The sequence below is a fragment of the Rhinatrema bivittatum genome, chromosome 1 (assembly GCF_901001135.1).
Source record: "Rhinatrema bivittatum chromosome 1, aRhiBiv1.1, whole genome shotgun sequence".
In the NCBI taxonomy this organism is placed as follows: Eukaryota; Metazoa; Chordata; class Amphibia; order Gymnophiona; family Rhinatrematidae; genus Rhinatrema; species Rhinatrema bivittatum.
The window spans coordinates 372008667-372025889 of NC_042615.1; the positions used below are offsets into that span (position 1 = coordinate 372008667).

A 17223-nucleotide genomic window follows, 5' to 3' on the forward strand; every position below is an offset into this window, starting at 1 on the left:
TACTGCTTGTAAATTTTTACCAATTATAAATAGTTTAATACCATATCAAAAAAAACCTTTCTCCAACATTTTACAATCTGGACACTTGTTATGTATACATAATCACACAAATACATTACCCATGATTTTATCCCCCTAAAACTATGTCATTTATTCACACATTCATACAACACATCCCAGTGTGGGATGCCTTAAAATACACTCCCACCCCCAATTATAATATATTCAATATCAGTAATGCAGCATATTATACCATTAATACATGTATTTGCATATCTCCCAATTGCCAATCACAATTTCTTATATTGATTAATCAATTAAATGTCATCATCCCCAATTACAATTTATTCAATATCATTAATACAGCATAATATACTATCAATACATTTATTTACATATCCCCCGATTGCCAATCATAATTTCCTATATTGATATGTCAATTAGATGTCATCACATTTCTTATATATCATTAATTGCATATTTTCAAAAATTCCCTACAAGGACCCTTGTTTCGCCTAAGATGGCTTCCTCAGGGGTTGCTTATCAATGATCTTGATAAACCACTCTTCATCCCCTTGGTAGAATATGTTGTCTCGCTGATCACAATATCCCCGTCAATATCATCAAGTGCCCAAAAATAACCTATAATATTAAAACATCAAAAATACCTTAACCCAACATTACAATATTTTTCTGCTTCTCAATTATGTATAATCAACTGTACAGCAACTTACACCAAAATATAGAAACATAGAAACATAGAAATGACAGCAGAAGAAGACCAAATGGTCCATCCAGTCTGCCCAGCAAGCTTTCACACTTTTTTTTTTTCATACTTTTCTGTTACTCTTGTCCCTTTAAATAACTTACCGTATTTTTCGCTCCATAAGACGCACCTGACCATAAGACGCACCTAGGATTCAGAGGGGGAAATTAAAAAAAAAAAGTTTGTGCTAAACCGGCTCTGTCCCCGGGCATCTGTGCGTCTTATGGAGTGAATTAGGGGAGTGCATAACATTTTTTTTCTCCCCATTTTGTTTTTGGGTCTGGGGAGGGCCATTTCGGTCCATTCCCCAGATCAGAAAACTTTTGTCTTTCTAATTCTGTGGGAACCCCCCCCCACAACCCCCCCATCCCAACCCTTTCATTTGATTATTGGGTTCGCGAAATGCATGGCGATCCCCCACGAATAAAACATTTCATATTATTTTAATTATTTTGGTTCACAGTGATTTCTTAGCGGCTGTTTGAAATAAGAGAAGGCCATGTGGGAGTATCCATAAGAAAAAATAGCCCTTTCCTGTGAATCATAAGTGACCTCACAGGCCTGTCATAGAGTGGGTCAGATAGCTTGCCAAGGAGACAAGAATGCAACCTATCAGAGCTAAGCATTTTTCTAATGCAGCCAATCGCTGCTCTTACTCAGTGCTCTGTGACGCTGTTCCTGATGATGCTATACTATTTATACCTTAAGCACACGGTGTGCCATGCTCTTTCTTTGTGGGGGTGGTCTGGGGAGGTGGCTTTACTCAGAGCTAATCTGAGTGTCTCAAATCTGTGTTCAATTGCTAGCTATTTTGATATCATTTTCCATTGAAAAATATATTTGTTTTTGCTGTAGTGCCAGCCAGCCAGGCTTTTTTTGACCACACTTTTTAACATTGATCTCAGTCAGTCTCTCTGTCTCTCCCACTGAGACAAGTTGCTACCAGTGGCATTTTGCTGCTTATCTTACCACCCTGGGATAGGTAGTTGCAGGCACAGGCAGGGTAGGGGTGGGAGATAGTGTGAGTAGGTATTTTCAAACAAGAAGCAGCATCACTAAGAATTGGGCACACAGAGCAGTCTCAGTTGAGTGTGCATCAAGGCACTGCATCGTGCGCCTGTGGGCAGTTTTGCAGACTCACATATATTGGGACAGTGGTGCTCCTTGAAGCCAAATCCCCAGTAGGCCTCTTTTGTAGTTACAAGTTTGGTGTGTACACATACAGAGATCCCAGTTGTAGTGTTCATCAAGGTACTGCATTGTGCACCTGTGGGCAGTTTTGGAGACTCACATATATTGGGACAGCGGTGCTCTTTAAAGCCAAATCCCCAGTAGGCCTCTTTTGGAAATAATTCTTTTAACTGAAATCCCAAGTAGGTGACATTATTTATTTATTTATTTATTTATTTATTTATTTATTTAAAAATGTTTCTATACCACTGGCAGAGGAGATACTTCAAAAGGCAGTGCCTGTCCCCCATTAAATTTAAAAAGGGAGCTGTTTCAATCTTAAATCTCTGGAGGGGCAGGCAGTTCCATCCGGAAAAAACTGAAATTTAAAGATGATGCATCACCACCACCTGTTTCTGACCCGGTAGTTTTGCAGGTGAGGGAAGGGGAGGCTGAGTCATGCAAGACAAAAGGGTGAGACCCAAAAGAAGCAGTGCAACAGCAGACTCGACTTAGCATTGAAAATGTAGCGCAGGCACTGTTTGCTTCTGATTCCGATGAAGAATCACCTTGTGTGGGATACTCATCATCAGAAATCGAAGAAGTAATAGCTGAACAAGGTTTAGGAGGATTAGTTAGTTCTGTCTTAGTGTCCACTTCAGTACTGCAGGGGAGAGATGAAACTGTTGATGATGAGGAGGAAGAGCAGTCTGCACAGGCACAGAGTGTGACTGATGCCCCTGGCATTGCTTCTCAGGGTGCACCCACTACTTCAGCTCCAGTGCCAGCATCCACCCTGAAGACTATAGAGAATGGATCACAAAAGAAATATGTGATCTGGAGCCAATTTAAAGTGATGGAGGACATGCATTTTTCTCAGTGTTCTTATTACTGTGCCAGGGCTATTAGCAGAGGCAAGCAAATTGGACATCTAAATAATTTTGGCATGATGCATCATATGCAGAAGCAACACACAACAGTACTGCCATCTGGGGATGGTGGCAGTACCAGTCAGGGGACCCCTTTTTCCAGGCAGCGTAAAGTGGTTGAAAAGGAGCAGTGTCACCCCATGCCCTCAGCTCCTTCTAGCAGTCAGATGGCAGGCCAGCAGCCCCCTGCCATGTATCAGAAGTGACAACCCACCATGGGGTGGTGTTGGGTAACATTATCTCAGGGAAGGAGGCAGGCAGCCTCAAAAGTTGTAACCAGTAGCATTGGGGAAATGATTGCCCTTGATGACCAGCCCTTGCAGATAGTGGAGAATGTGGGTTTCAATAATTTGCTGAAGGTTTTAGTTCCAAATTACAAAGTCCCCTCCACAACCACATTTAGCAGAAAGGTCATCCCCAGCCTGTACAAGCAGTGTTGCAGTTGCATCCAAGCACTGCTAACTAAGGCACAGAGGAGTGTGCGTTTCACCTGCGATATCTGGACTGCACTGAATGCTGCACATTCTTACCTCTCCCTGACAGCACACTGGTGGGACCTGGCTGAGGCAGGGGGTAAGGCAGCAGCTCTATTAGTGAACAAGTATCAGGGTGGAGGTGGGCTTTACTGCACATCTACCATAAGGACAAGGCCCATACCTCAGCCAATATTCTAGCATGCATCAGACAGATGCTGGTGGGCTGGCAGCCATACCAGCGACACAGAAATCTTCAGGCAGGGTTCTTTGTCACAGACAATGGTGCAAACATGTTAAAGGCAATATGTGACAGGGGCTTTATTTATTTATTTACTTATTAATTTTTCTATACCAATGTTGGTATATACCTTCACACCAGTTTACAATGTTTCCTTAACATAAAATAAATATAAAATACATAAAAAACATAAAATACAAAATTTCATAAAAACAAAATACGCTGGAAATTTAAACCATTCATACAAAATAAAAATTTCAATCATATAAATAATTAAAATAAAATAAAATTATATGACGTATTAAAGTACTCAAATTTTAAAATAAAAATCATAAACTTAAAAGAACGTAAAATAATATGGCAAATTCCTAACTGGCTTCTACTTGAAATGCTTGTACATATAACCAGGTTTTCAGTGCTTTCTTAAACTCTTTTAAATTACTTTGGAGCCTTAATTCAGTGGGTAAAGAATTCCAAAGGCCTGGTCCAGCCAAATTATTAATTCTGTCTAATTGAGTCTCTAGTTCTTTCTGTAACTCTTCTATTACAAATGGAGGATGGAACGAGAAGGATTTCTCTTCTAGGACTTGAGTCTTAATTTTCCTGTCAAGTGTGACTACTGCTTGTAATAATGAATGGTCAGACCAAGCTACTTGTTGGTATGTTATCTTGGAATTACCATTCAGATCTTGATTTACTAAAATCATATCTAACATATGACCCGCTTTATGGGTTGGTTGATCAGTTAAAAGAAAAAACCTATTGCATTCATTGTGTCTATTAACATTTGGCAAGTTGTTAAAAGCGGTAAAACATTCATATGCAAATTAAAATCACCTAGTACAATCACGAGTTTCCTTAAATTTAGTTCAGTGAAAAAATATTCGATCAAAGGGGAAATATTATGATCTAGAAGTCCCGGTGGACAGTATAACAAACAGATCTGAAAATTTGGACAATCAAAAATAGCAATTTCATATTGATGGGGGAGATTCACGGTTATTAATTTAAATAAGTGGGATTTTTTTGTAATAAGTGCAATTCCACCCCCTCTTTTACCTTTCCTAGGTATAGAAAAAATCTCATAAATATTATTGTCCACTAATTGATTAATAATGACATTATCTGTACATTTCAACCAGGATTCAGTTATAGCGAAAAAGTCCGGCTTAAGGTCCATCAGTAGATCAGAAACTACAGCTGACTTTTTTGTAAGTGCTTGAATGTTAACCAACAGGATAGTGTATTTCAGTGGAATAGATACCAGGTTACTAGTTAATGATTTTCTTACTATGCCTGGATGTGAAGTTCTCTTTGTTGGTCTGGTAATTCGGTTATTGGAGTATGATCCGTGATACAGGCAAACTGGAATAGAAGACATTATGTTAGACGTCATAGTTCATACAGTGCAGACTCAATGTAGATACAGATGAAAAGGGGTGACACTAAGGGGTGTACAAAGGGGTAAGCCCCTTTGTTGCACACCTTAGGTGTGTGACGCCTCCCGAGGCCACTCTTATGCCCCTCCCCCATCTCCCGTGGATGGCATCAGGGGCAGAAACACCTCACGGGGGGGGGGGGGGGGGGGACACACAGCACTGGTAGTTGGTCTGGGGAAACTACTGTCGGTCAGTCTGGTATAGCAAACAGCAGTCCAGAGCCAGAAAAGCCTCCGATGTGAGTTGAGGCAAGGCAGTAATGGTGTTAAGCAAGCTAGCCTCCCAAGGCCACGCTTATGACCCCCCGTCACCCGTAGATGACGTCAGGAGGCAGAAACACCTCGTGGGGGGGGGGGGGGAACAGCATGGGTTGTAGGTCCAGAAAAACTGCTGTCGGTCAGGCTGGTGTAGCAAAAAGCAGTCCAGAGCCAGAAAAGTCTCCAATGTGAGTTGGGACAAGCCAGTAATGGTGTTAAGCAAGCTAGCCTCCTAAGGCCTTGCTTATGACCCCCCGTCACCCGTAGATGACGTCAGGAGGCAGAAACACCTCGTGGGGGGGGGGGGGGGAGGAACAGCATGGGTTGTAGGTCCAGAAAAACTGCTGTCGGTCAGGCTGGTGTAGCAAAAAGCAGTCCAGAGCTAGAAAAGCCTCCGATGTGAGTTCAGGCAAGCCAGTAATGGTGTTAAGCAAGCTAGCCTCCCGAAGCTGCGCTTATGAACCCCCCCCCCCCCCGGTTGCCCGTGGATGACGTCAGGGGGCGGAAACACATCATGGGGGGGGGGGGGGGGGGACGGACAGCATGAGTCGTTGGTCAGGGAAACTGCTGTCGGTCAGGCTGGTATAGCAAAAAGCAGTCCAGAACCAGAAAAGCCTCCAATGTGAGTTGAGGGAAGCCAGTAATGGTGTTAAGCAAGAACATACAATATTTTGCACACACTCTGCACCTGGTAGCTCTGGGGTTGGAGTCCAATCAACAAGAGAATGAATACCTGGATACGTTAATACACAAGTGCAGGAACCTAGCTGCCCACTTCCACAGAAGTGTGAAGGCGGGACAGGTTCTCCGACAAAAGCAGACTGATTTGGAGATGCCTCAAAAGCGTCTCATTCAAGACATTGCCACCCAGTGGAATTCCACCTATATGATGCTGCAGAGGCTAGTGGAGCAGCAGACACCCCTTCATGAACTTTCTCTGGAAATGGAGATAGATATGCATAGTCCCCAAGGGCATTATGATTGGTTAGTCATGAGTCAGCTGGTAAAAATCCTGCCGCCCTTCAAGGATGCCACAGAGGAGCTGAGTTCCAGAAGTGCCACCGTGGCTGACATCATCCATATAGTTAATTTTCTGGAGGAAAATTTGGAGGGCTTTAAACAGGAAGAGGGAATGACAGCAGAGGTGCTGCATTGTATGAACATTTTGCAGAAGCAGGTGCAAGATAAATACCTTTAACAAAAGACCACACATACATGCTCGCCACAGTCTGTGATCCCCGTGTGAATGGGAAACTCACTCTATAATCCGATTGTCTCATATTTATGAAGGACCTGCTGTTAGTAAAAGTCCATGAACAGGAGCACCAAAGACAGAGACAGATTAGGCATGAGGCAGAGGAGGAAACAGCGGGCACTTCAGAGAGTAGTGCTAGCCCAAGCAGGAACAGCACTCTGTCAGTGACAGCTAGTAATTCTTCCTCCACTTCAGTACACCAAAGCCATGTTGCCCCTAAAAAATTATCTGTTCTGGAATGGGCTAGAGATAAAGCAGCTGGCATGAAGGACTCTCAGCCCACCCAAGCAAAGGAGACACTAGCAGAAATGTCAGTGACACGGTATCTCACAGAGCCCACAGAGGACATGCAGACAGATCCACTGGCATATTGGGCACACAAGTTCACTGTCTGGCCAAAGCTAGACAAAGTGGCTCAGCGATATATGTCATGTCCACCAACCAGTGTGCCCAGTGAGCATGTCTTTTCAATGACAGGGGATATCATGAGCCCTCACCACTCAGGGCTGGCACCAGAGTTGAAGGAAATGCTAGTGTTTTTGAAAATAAACATGCCTTTGCTTGGGTTTCCAAATTTTCCCTGGGAATGGCAAGATGAATAAAAGCAATTGAAAGCCTTGCAGCAGCTCCAACTGCCTCTTATGCTCCGGATAATATCAGCACATGTACCTGACCTGAAACGCTGTGCCAGTCTGTCCAGTGTCCAAGCCGTACGTCCCTACAAGGGCCTGACCTCAAACTCTGTACCTGTCTGAATTTAGTTCTAGTATTTCTAATTTCAGTTTCATGTATTTGTGCATCACTTCTTTACAGAATATTCTTTTTCCTGTTTTGCAAAATTTGGAATGTAAGAACATAAAAATCTGACTTAAGATGTTTGGAGCTTGCATATTTCATATGCTCAATAGTTTTCATGACCTTCATAATATGGGCCATTTTCCCTAAATATTTCTTAGGTGCCAATATTAATGTTTCTAGTACTATAGAAAACTGGTGGTAGTTGCACTGTAGTTCATCCTCTTTCTTCCCATAGTTTACAGAGGCACTATGTAAACTACAAAGACAACATAGGATGATATTGTAGATTTGGACTTGAGTAGCGGTTTTCTTATTTCTGAGAGCACTTCAAGTTCCTTTGTCATCAGCTGAAGTGCATAAGTACAGTTAATAGCTTCTGGTTATTTACTAGATGCCAACGGAACCACCACACTCTAGGGGCCAACCCATTCTAGGGAGCCGTTTCCTGCACAAAGGAAAGGGAATTCTCCCCGGGTGTAGGCAGCCTATCTCTTACCACCCTCTGACCCATGTTGAACTGCTGTTCACATGGAAACCTCCTCCATGTTGACTCGCCATGCTTGAAGGCTCATGCTCCACTCTAGGGGCCAACCCATTCTAGGGAGCCCTACCCTGCGCAAAGGAAAAGGAACTCTCCCTGGGTGTAGCCAGCCTATCTCTTTGTACCCATTGACACATGCTGAACCAGAATCGTTGTTCACATAGAAACCTCCTCCATGTCATCTCACCATGCTTGAAGGCTCGTGCTCCACTCTAGGGGCTAACGCATTTCAGGGAGCCCTTTCCTGCGCAAAGGAAAGGGAACTTTCCCCGGGTGTAGCCAGCTTATCTCTTAGCACCCATGTTGAACCGCTGTTCACATAGAAACCCCCTTCACATCAACTCACCATGCTTGAAGGCTTGTGCTCTACTCTAGGGGCCAACCCATTCTAGGGAACCCTTTCCTGCGCAAAGGAAAGGGAACTCTCCCCAGGTGTAGCCAGCCTGTCTCTTAGTACCCGTTGACCCATGTTGAACCAGAATCGTTGTTCACATGGAAACCTCCTCCATGTCGTCTCGCCATGCTTGAAGGTTTGTGCTCCACTCTAGGGGCCAACCCATTTCAGGGAGCCCTTTCCTATGCAAAGGAAAGGGAACTCTCCCCAGGTGTAGCCAGCCTGTCTCTTAGCACCCATGTTAAACTGCTGTTCACATGGAAACCTCCTCCACATTGACTCGCCATGCTTGAAGGCTCATGCTCCACTCTAGGGGCCAACAACCCATTCTAGGGAGCCCTTTCCTGAACAAAGGAAAGGGAACTCTCCCTGGGTGTAGCCAGCCTATCTCTTAACACCTCTGACCCATGTTGAACCACTGTTCACATGGAAACTTCCTCCGCCTCAGCCTTCAAAATTCTCATTTGTATATCTGCTACATCCACCAGATTTTAAAAGACCAGCAAGAGCTAACTAGATGCCAACGGAAACACCTCACTCTAGGGGCAAACCTATTCTAGGGAGCCCTGTCCTGTGCAAAGGAAAGGGAACTCTCCCCAGGGCCAGCCTGTCTTGCCCCTATCAAAACCACAGAGACCTAACTACCTCAGCTCTGCCAGCCTGTCTTGCCCCTATCAAAACCACAGGGACCAGGCTACCTTTGCTCTGCCAGCCTGTCTTGTCCCTATCAACTTTCCGCCACTCTGCCTTGCTGCCATACACCAGATGACTCACTCTACTCCTTGTGGTGTTCTTGCCACTATCATGGTTCCTCAGTGTGTTGATGCTAGTCTTTCTGCTGCTTTGTCCCTTTATCGGTGCCTTGTGTTGTTTTTCTGTCACTCTTTCTGCTTGCTATGTTCCCCCTTGATTGTGCTGTAGGATGTTGATGCCACTTGTCTTGCCACTTTGCATGTTGTGCTGCTTTCGAGGGTTCATGCAACTGTTATCGGTGGTCTCTTTTGAAGCTGTGGTGTGTTTTTTGATGTTGCTGCTTTGCACCTCTGTTAAAGCACTTTTGCCACTCCTGTTACCCCTTTGCCCCTTTATAGTGCCTTAGGCTATTCATGCCACTTTGGTGCCACTTTGCCACAGACTAAGTGCCTTGGAGCTCTTTTCTCGTTCTGATGATTGCTCCACAGAAGTTTCATTAGAAATTATAAGAAAACCCCAATTCTGCAGCCAAAAATAGGCTGCAAATACTTCACCCATTGATTTTAATGGGAAAACGGAAAATGAATAAAACTAATCAACAAATTGGTTTTTCCCCCTATGAAACTAATGCAATGAATTTGGGTCCCAGCAAAACGAAAACTGAATCAAAACAATTTTTTTCCTTCTGCACATCCCTACTAAATGTTTTAGAATATTGACCTCGACAATTTTACAAATCCTTGTTCCATGAAATCCATTACATAATTCAGTTCTAATAAATCTGGGACTTTTTAGTAAAGTTTTAATTTACTCTTCTGTTTTCACCTCTCTTTCCAATTGCAGGTATGGTTTTGGAGCTCCCTCCCAGAATTGGTGGAATAGGATTCTTCGCTAATTTTAGACAGCATACAACACAATCCTATTTGTCATACCTTGATTCAGATGACTACTCTTCACCCAGCTTCCTCCAGTATATCATGTTAATATTTGGTGGTTAACATCAGATAGGTGCTACAGTTCTCCTTTCCTCCATTTTCTTTTCTCCTCATTGGAATGAATGTGACTTTTACTGTTGACTATTGAAGGGTTCTTGGATCTCTCTGGGTGAAAAACTCCTGGAAAAACTCCTTTCTTCCTGACTGACTAAATTCCCTAGGCCTTTGGGAATTCAGTTGCTGGATCAAAAGTAACAATTCAGATTTTCTAAAGCAGCAAAAAGTGAAGGAAGAATGGATACAATTTCTTCCAAAGTCCAAAAGGAAAGCGAAATATTTTCTCAAAAGAGAAGATGTGTGCACATGTACACACATACAGCCTATTTTATACTTTGCATGCATATGCACACATATAATATGGCTGCATCCTTTGGCATGAGCCGGCATGTGCTCATACTTGTACACCCATGCAGCTATTTCAAAGTCACTGTCCCTCTGTTTTGACAGAGACTGATCCATATCCTGTCCATAAAACAACCATGACACATGGTTTGAATAACTGATCTCATTTCTTCATGCTGTAACCCATTTTTCAGTCTTTTTCTGGCTGTATAGAAAACCACCTTCTCTTTCTGAAGATCTGAAGTCAAAGTCTGAAGTTACCCATTGAAGTATCTATGTCAAGACTTAATGGATAATGCAAATCAACTGTTGCAGTTCTATGGGGAAAATGTGATTCAAAAAATGAGCCAAGTCAAAGCTGACTCCTTCATCTTTAATTCAAACATTTAAGTTTGATATATTTTATAGTCTCATATGTTGTATTGAACTTGTTAAGACTGTCATAAAAATGTATTAATTCTATCTGTGAATGAAGAAACATTTCTTAGCTGAAATATGTCATTTCTACTCTAGACCTAAGTTATAAGTATATTACTACTTTTATTAGAAACTAGCTGTACCCGGCCACGCGTTGCTGTGGCTCAGTCTGGTTAAATGGAAAAGAAAGAAAAGAGAAAGCTCACGTTTCGAATATGGTTAATTTCACAATGCTTGTGGGTATACAATATTTTTTGTTGTTCCATTGTCTGTGCAGATATACAGATTGTCTGGTTTGCCGACTCTAGAACACGTAACATATAATTGTCCATGTGAGAAGCAATCCGTATCTAGATGTAAACTGCATAATTCTAGAAATGAAAAAGAATGAAAAAAGAAAAAACATAAACTATACTCACTAAATGAACGGTATGGTAAACGACACAGCTCAATTCCAATGCAATGTCACACGAAATAATTAAATCAAAATGAAAATAAATCGAAATCTATGAAAATTCAATTTAACAATGCAATCGGAAACATTGAAATGGAATCGTAAAATATTTAGTCCAAGCCGTTAAGCCCATTAAAACGGGCGAGATTTTTGTCCCCTCTCCTCCTACATCTTTGCTCTGCTCCGCTCCTCCCCCCCCCCAGCACGACGAAGGGCCAGAGGCAGCGGCAGTGGTAGGAGCTGCAATGGTGGCCGAGGGAGATCTCGCGAGGTGTAATGTTCCTGCCATCCCAACTCCCTCACCCCTTCCCCAGTGGTGGAGGGACAGACTCAGACCCCTTTCACTCTATCCTTACAGGCCCCAACTCCTTTGCTCTCCCATTCCCCTCTACACTGAGCCCCTTCCACTGTAACCTATAAGTGGAGAGCTGGGGGGTGGGGAAGAGACTCTCTTTCTCATACATAGGCTTCCTCTCTCTCTCTCTCTCTCTTGCACATACACTCTCCCCCTATCCCTCACACACGCATGCTCAATCCCTCTCACACACATACAATATCCCTCACGTAGTCTCCCTCTCTCTCTGGCACTCACACTCGCCTTCAGTGCACATTACCACACTTCTCTCTCACACAGTTAAAATGGGTGGGATTTTTGTCCCCTCCCCACCTAAGTCTTAGCTCTGCACTTGCAAGAGCTTGCAAAGTTCCCACGCCAGTTGTGTTTGGGAGAGAGAGGAAAACACTCCGTGCCCCCCCCCCCCCCCATCGCAAAGGGCAGGCAGCAGGCACTGCAACAGATTTGGGACACATTGCCTAGCTTACTTTGCTCTTTCTGGCAGACCTATGCCTTTAAGAAATCCAATCGGGGGCTTGAGAGGGAGGAGGGAGCAGGGCTCTGGCTTTCACTTTCGTCACTGTGCTTTGCTGGGAGTGGGGGTGGAGCGATGCCCATGTAAACTCTTCCTGTGGTGGCTGAAACCCACGGGTGGGCTGACAGCACTGCCTTTCCCCCCCCCCCTTAGCTCTCCACTCCCCCCCCCTGCAGTTGCGGGATATTTACTTGGCTTCTCCTACTCTGCGGGACTCAGGGGGTGGGGGAGGAGGGCGAGCTGTTCTCTGTTCAGCTCTTTGCACTTTGACTGCTGCAGGCTGCAGCTGCTTGTGATCTTTTCACAGCCAGTTTCTACTGCATTTGCTCTGCTCCGGCCGTCCCAATTCCCTCCCCCCCTTCCCCGGAGGTGGACGGACTGGCTCAGTGACTCTTCTACCCTTTCCTCCTCCTGTGTGTAACTGTCGGCAGTCCCTACTCCCTCCCCCCTTCCCCAGCGGGGGAGGAACGGGCTGAGCCATTTCTCGGAGCGGTGACTCATCTGCCCTTTCCTCCTCCCCTCTGTGACACTCAGCACATAGCGCAGAGCTCAATGGTCTGCACATGTGCGGTAGAGCTGCTCTCTACTGCGCATTTGCAGGCCATCGGTCAGAGCCTATTTATATTGTAGATAGCGTGTGTTGCTTGTACGTCTAACAGATGGCGCTGTTTTTTCAAAAAAACATGTTTTTACCTGTCACAGGTGTGACATCTATATAATATAGGTATATAAAAACACGCACATATTCGAATGCAACGTTGTGTCAAAATTTCAAAGCAATCGGTAAAGAGCTTTCAGAGATTTAAGATTTTGAACAAACGAACATTTACCTTTTTATATTTATAGATGTCAATGTTCTATATTAATTTCTTAAATATAACATTTTTGTACCTAAAAATATTGGGCCTGATATTCAGCTCCACTTAGCTGGATAAGTACAGGCTTTTTCTTTTGAGTATTGGCCTCTGCTTAGTTGGATTACTATTTATCCAGCTAAATAGTTATCCATCTAATTGTTAGGGAGTGGGGAGAGGGGGCATTCTGGGATGTTGCCACTTAGTTGTCTAACTTAGCCAGAAAAGTGGCAAAATTCAGACTTATTCAGCTAATATGTGGATTTACTAAACCACGATAAGACAATATGATGAGTTAAAGTGAGCGTCAGTGGTGTATTTAAATTCAGTGTTTTTTCAAATAGTTATAGTCTCCTTACGCTAATGATATTTTGATTTTATATTTGGTTATGCTATGTTCTAACTCAGACCTATAGATGAGAGATTGATAATTGCTGCCAAGAATAGTGGACTATGGGAAAGATGGTTCACAGCCAGCATAGAAACGAATGGTAAAATGGACAAATACATATTCTGCCGAGCAGTACTAGAAAAGGTTACACGTCATCACTGGATGTGATGTGCTGATGTCAGAAGGCTTGAATACAGAAAAAATTAACAAAGTGGCAAAACTTGTTCATTAAAAACTGTATAAACATTATATCATCAATGCATAAAAAAAAAACAAACCCACTGGGAGCACACCCTAACAGAATAGAAGAGAATAAAGAAGTTTTGAGTACTTGGAACATTTCTATTCCAACCGATATGAAGATTGATGCTTGAAAATTGGATATTGTATGACAGAGATGCCAGTACTAGGTGACTGTTATGTGGATCGTATGGAATATCCTTAAGTACCAAGAGATGTAATCAGAAACCTAGAAAATGTGGCAGAAAAATACAGAAATAGTCTAAATTAAGAGGAATTTCCAAGTGCCCCTTGACATGTTGCCTATAAACATTACACCAGAAGTATGCAGTCTTTGGAATAATACAAGAAAGGCATTAGCAGTAAAGAGATTGAGATCATTCCCAACATACTCTGGCTTACGAATGAGGTTATTTCTTGTCATGGTATGTAAAAAAAAACAAAAAAAAACACTTGGAGACATTGACCTGAGACATAGATATGCTGAGCCCCTCCAAATACACTAGAGGTATGGAACTCATTTACTCAAATCAATGAAAAGGGTTTCAGGAAACCTCTGACCAACCTATGCCTGACAATCTCTATCCTTGATCATCCAAGTTAACGAAACTAGCAAGCTGAGGCCTCTTAACTTAAGCATTCAAAATTGTAAATGTCTCCCTTTTTGAGGGATTGCAACCTATAGATCTGAAAAAAAAAGTTGTGTTTCTGCCTTTACTTAAAAAGACCAACTTGGATCCAGACAAACCTGAAAACTACTCCCTAGTGCATAATATTCCATTTCTGAAGAAACTAGTAGAACTAATTGTATGAATGCAGCAAAAAGACTGGCTGAATCCTTACCAATCCAGACTCAGAAAAGGCCATGGTACAGAGAGAGTCCTTCTCACCCTATTGGAAGATCTTGTTTAGATACTGCAATAGAAATCAAGCAGCAGTTTTAATACTACTGGATTTCTTATTAGCATTTGACATTATAGATCACAATTGTATGTTATCACAATTACCAGGGGCTGGCCTAAGCAGCACAGTCTTAACTCTGCTCAACTCCATTCTGTCTGACAGGCATTAATATGTACATTTCACTGGCACCTCTATACTGTCACGAGTTTTTCAATATATACCTCAGAACATTAGCACAGTTGATCGGAACTAATGATATAAAAGCATGAATCTATATGGATTATGTCCTACTCCTACTATCAATGGGCCCAGATCCATCAACAGCTATAAAAAAAAAACTTAGTTTGTGTCTCACAGACATACAAGAATGGACACAAAACAACAGACTCTCAAACATGAGATTTTCTAGATATAAAACATGCACAGATAAATCCCTGATTTGAAAACTCCATTTGGAACCTATCAGCTGCACTAAAAACACAGGTAGAAATCCTTGGAGTACTGTGCTGGACCCAGAACTAATTACGCTCCCACAAATACAGGCAACAGTAATGTGATGCCGCTTCCAGTTATGTAACTTACGAAGACTGTGCTCTCACATTGAGAAAATAAACCTCATCACAGTTGTACATGCCACAAGCAACCACACAGCTAGACTACTGTAACGCAGCATACAAAGGCCTAATGGATAAAGTCCACCATAAATTCATGATAATACAAAACTGTTCTGTACAGCTGATAGAAGAATTCAGGCTGCACCATACCACACCAAGGCTACACCAACTGTACTGGCTATCAATCCTGATTTTCAAGGCTCTAAGAGGAGATGGATTTATTTACTTGAGAGAAAGGTAGTCCTTATGCATACCCGCCAGATCAATATGATCTTCACTTGGTGCCTCCATAACAACCCCGTCGGCAAAAGAAATCTAAAGAAAAGAAAACCACTAATGTTCCTTCTCAGGAGCAGCACTTGCTTATGGAACTCTATCACAAAGCAGGAATACTTTTCCTTCAGGAAGGAAGGAAGAAAAGCCTGGTTCTACTACCAGAACCTTAATGCCAAACCCAGAACTTCCTCCACCCTAAAATGCATGCAGTAAACTAACTTGACTGCGATAAACTTCCTGGCATCTTTTTAAGTGCCTCCAACATGCTGCTAAAGCCATTGTTTTGCTGCAATGCTTATGTTTTTACTTTAAGTTTAGGTATTGTTGTTGATTTTCTGATTAGCCAATACTAGTATTAATTATTTATTTATTTTATTTAACAGTTTTTAATACCGACCTTCATAGTAAATAACTATATCGGATCGGTTTACAATTTAACAAGGGGAATAACTGGAGTAACAATTCAAGTAAACGAGAGATAACGATAGGCAGGAATAAGTCAAAGTTACAATCAACAGGGAAAGAGAACTTGGAAGCTTACAACAAGCTGGAAGGAAGAAAGGCCGGTAATAAATAAGTGGTGTTACCATAGAGCGTATGAATTAAAAGCTTAAAACAGTGCTTTACCCTGAAAGTCTCCAAGTCCAATTTTCGTGAAAAAGAGTGCCTGACTGGGTAGAGGTGAAAGACAACTAGTTATTGTCTGGTGGATCAGGGAAGGCTTGGTGAAAGAGCCAAGTTTTAAGTCTTTTTCTGAATGTTAAAAGGCAGGGCTCTAGTCTGAGATTTGATGGGATGCTATTCCAGATCGATGGGCCTGCTATCGAAAAAGATCTGTCTTTGGTCGTAGCGAGGCGTGTGGCTTTAGTGGGGGGAACATTCAGAGTGCCTTTGTGAATATCTCTAATTGGTCTGTTAGATGAGTAGAGTTTGAGAGGTATTTCCAGGTCAAGTTGAAGATGATGATGGATGGTTTTGTGGATTAAGGTGATTGATTTGTAAAGAATTCTGAAATTCACTGGTAACCAATGTAGGTTCCAGAGTATGGGTGAGATGTGTTCACCGCGGCTGGTACTGGTCAACAATCTCGCTGCCGCATTTTGTATCATCTGCAGAGGTTTGGTAGTGGATTTGGGGAGTCCTAGGAAAAGGGCACTGCAGTAATCTATTTTGGCGAACAGTAGTGCTTGGAGGACTGTTTTATTTCTAGTTGGAGGAGAATTATTTCTAGTTTAGTCCTTCTGTGGTAAGCTGCTAGTGCCAAGATGTTATGCATATATATTTTAGTTGGGCGCTGCAGTACTGATGATTTTAATTGTAGTTATTGTTGATTTATTTATAATTCAGTCTTTAATGAGCAACTTAGTGTATTGTTAAGCTGCTATTGAATAAATAAATAAATAAATAAACAAAAAGGGAAAGATGCCATTCTGAGCTTGTAATTAGATTCTGTGGTGTATAGAAGAATACCACTAAGTGTTGATGTGGGGAATGAGTCTGGAAGCAAAGATGGGGATTACTGGGAGAAGCTGGAAGAGTCAGGTTATTGTATTTGATGTTGTCAACAGTAAACGTTCCAGTTTCACTTTTAGTCTCTTCTATGAGCAAATAATCAATGTCCAGGACAACAATAATTTATATGTAACTTAATGTTGAGTAGCTAGGATTCAAAGCAACTAAATAGTCACATTTGTCTCAACTGTCCTTAATAAAGATATAGCCTGTGTTTCTTATGGGGGTTTTCTTTTTTACAACATTAATAACGTTTCTGCATTGTACGTTTTGTTTAGTGGGAAATTCCAAAATACATTTGGGGTTGAAAATTATTCTAAAAACATGCATATTTAGCTTCCTACACATTATTAGTTATTCTGGAAAGGAAAAAAAAAATAAAAGAATGCCTCATGGACAA

The 17223-nt window shown here is 42.2% G+C and overlaps 1 long non-coding RNA gene across 1 annotated transcript in view; it reads right to left on the reverse strand.

Annotated features, from left to right (window-relative positions):
* Positions 1 to 302: 302 nt before the first annotated feature.
* The window catches only part of LOC115080847, a 37840-nt gene continuing 20919 nt past the window's right edge, over positions 303 to 17223 (reverse strand). Inside the window, exons 2-3 of the long non-coding RNA XR_003853684.1 lie at positions 4871 to 4944; positions 303 to 642 (exon numbers count right to left, since the gene is read on the reverse strand). This is a non-coding gene — a long non-coding RNA (uncharacterized LOC115080847). The remainder of the gene's footprint in view (positions 643 to 4870; positions 4945 to 17223) is intronic.